This window comes from Papaver somniferum, chromosome 7 (genome assembly GCF_003573695.1).
Source record: "Papaver somniferum cultivar HN1 chromosome 7, ASM357369v1, whole genome shotgun sequence".
In the NCBI taxonomy this organism is placed as follows: Eukaryota; Viridiplantae; Streptophyta; class Magnoliopsida; order Ranunculales; family Papaveraceae; genus Papaver; species Papaver somniferum.
The window spans coordinates 159,683,421-159,686,148 of NC_039364.1; the positions used below are offsets into that span (position 1 = coordinate 159,683,421).

Sequence of the window (2,728 nt, forward strand, 5' to 3'; positions counted from 1 at the left end):
GTAGTAGGTGATGGCAATGTTTGAAAGTTGCAGGGCATGGTATGAGAGAAGTTGCAGCTGAGATCGCAAGCAGTTGTTTCAATGAGATAATGATGCAAAAAATATGAGTTGCAGAGCTGCATGACATGGTGCTATGTAGGAAAGTGCGTTTGATATGGAATGCCTATGGGTTGTATAAAGCACAGTGGCTTGTGGAAGAGATGGTGTTGCTTGAAATGTATGCAATGGTATTGATGAATGCTAGGATGTATATATGGAAATGTGCAGGGAAGCAGCTCAGATAAAAGTTTCAACATGTGTTTTAGTTTGAAAACAATGAATTTTAGTAATCTTGATGTAGATTAAGCTTAACTTTTTTGTTTGTAAAACTTTTTTTGCATAGACATATGAATGCATATATATTAATTGCAAGTCAATTAAATATGAAATATTTTTACTTAAACTAGATTGTACTATGAGCTATCAGTAATTTTAGTAATGTTGTCTTAGAATATGTAGGATGAAACCAGGTACATCCTAGAAGGTTTTTTTTTTCATTTGCAGAATGTACATGATGAAACTGGTTTCATCCTGGAAAAAACATGTTTTTGTGAGTTTCTGCAGGATGAATATGTTTTTCTTTTTCAGAATATGCAGGATGAAATCAGTTTCACCCTGGCCAAAAAATCTATTTTTTCAAAATATACAGGATGAAACCAGTTTCATCCAAGTCTAATCTTTCTTATACCATGAATTAATTCAAGCTTTTACCAGAAAATTGAAAGATATCTACATTTAAGAAACTAACAAAAGTCATTAAGATACACTTTTTTGAATGTGTCAAAATAAACAAAAGTTGCAATACTGACATACAAATTAATGTACTCATAAACTTCAAAAAAAAAGTCTCCCGCGATTTCTAAATGCACTTCATACACAACCATCGAACCATAGTTATGGTGTAGTCGAGAAGCTGCAACTGTTCATGTTGTTTTGAAGTGCATCGCGAAGCTGCAACTGTTCATGTTGGTAATCATAGAGCTTCAAAGAATGTGTCATGAAAATAACTGGGGGTCAAATCATAAAAATCCCAGCTGCATGAAGATAAATATATACCATTAAAGTTTCAATGCATACCTTGCAGCACCTGGTGCTCCTTCAGAACTAGGTTTTTGTGTGAGCAATGAGTAAAGGAAATTTGAGCTTAAAAACTTATCTTGACATGAGAGTCCATCAAGAGAACTAGCGTGTTGTGACAAGTTGAACTTTGGATGGTTCTCATACACTGTACTCAACTGCATAAGCAAGATAATAGATGGTCAACATAGAGAAATATTGAGGTTGTAACAGAAAAAACAGTATAGTTATTCTTGCCTAGCAAATATTTCCATAGCCAATGATTAGCCTGTTCGCACCATACCAAACACGGATTCCTAGTTTATTTAGAGCACCTTTTACTAAAGAAATCTGCAAAAGAAATTAACAACAAATCAGACTTGAAGATTGAGTGATGGTGAAGGAATACATTAGGTGATTTATTAAAGCCATAAATAGTGTGCGATGTGTATGTGGCCACAGTCGTGCATTAGCTCACTACATACTTCATTTTTCATCCCCAAAAACTATCAGTCAAAACCTTAGGTCACACTCATGACTCACTCAACAGCAACACCTCCGGAACCTGCACCAATACCTCCACCTCCACAAGCACCGTTTATCGCATCCAATACCTAGTCCACCAACCTGTCGATACCCTTCACCGCCACCACCTACTGAACCAAAACCTCACCTCCAGTAGCACCTTCTTCAGATCCAATGCCTACTCCACCACCCTTTCCATACCACCCACCAACAACTCCACCACGACCAGAACTACCGCCGAAATCAATGCTTTTACCAACTCCTCCATCAACAACACCTCCTGGACATAGCCAAGTCCTAAACAGTGAGCAACAATACCTCCTGAATTGACAAACTCCTCCACCAACAACACCTACTGAACCATGACCAAGTCCTCCACCAACACCACCACCTCTTGAACCACAACCAACTCCTCCACCAGCACAACCAAAACGTAACAATTAACCAGATCCTTAACACTAATCTACTCAAACCGTAATTGATTTCCATTTATCTCAAACAGCTCAAGAAACCAAATCGTACTAATTAATCAAATGTAGTCAAACATTTTTGAATCCTATTAACAATTATCGAATCCAAATATACAAATCTTCTCATTTTGTTAGTAAAATTTCAAAATAATAGAATTTAGAATTTTCAAAACCTAGCGTTAGCTTAAATTAGTGAAATTCAAAATCAAAAAGAAAGAAAAGACAGGAGAAAAGAATTCAGTGAGAACCTGACGTTGATGCTGTTAACGGAGATAACCTATTACAAAGCGCGATCGACGAGATCTGGTTTTTGATGATGTTGTAATTCAACAAACGATAACCACCATGATTGATGATTGAGCTCTGAAAATCACTGCCAGATCTGAAAACCCAAAATCAAATTCGTTCTCTGAAAAAGAAGAAAGTGACCGGAGAAAAAAAAAAGAGGAGAATCTGTTTTTGGTTAAGTTTAAAAAGGGTTGTTTAAAAGGATGGGGGTTATTTTAGGTAGAACCTATTTTTTTTATTTATTTTTCCTGGGTGAAATATCCAAATTGGCTATTTAAACAGTATTTTTTGTATCAGTGTCCATATAAACAGTATCTAAACCTAAAAATCTATTTCACCCAGAAATTGTT

The 2,728-nt window shown here is 36.0% G+C and overlaps 1 long non-coding RNA gene across 1 annotated transcript; it reads right to left on the bottom strand.

The window, feature by feature from the left end:
• Positions 1-791: 791 nt before the first annotated feature.
• On the bottom strand, positions 792-1,273 carry LOC113293119. Its single transcript, XR_003332058.1, has 2 exons — positions 1,117-1,273; positions 792-1,020 (listed from the first exon to the last, which is right to left on the bottom strand). It is a non-coding gene; the product is annotated as an uncharacterized LOC113293119 (long non-coding RNA).
• Positions 1,274-2,728: the final 1,455 nt, after the last annotated feature.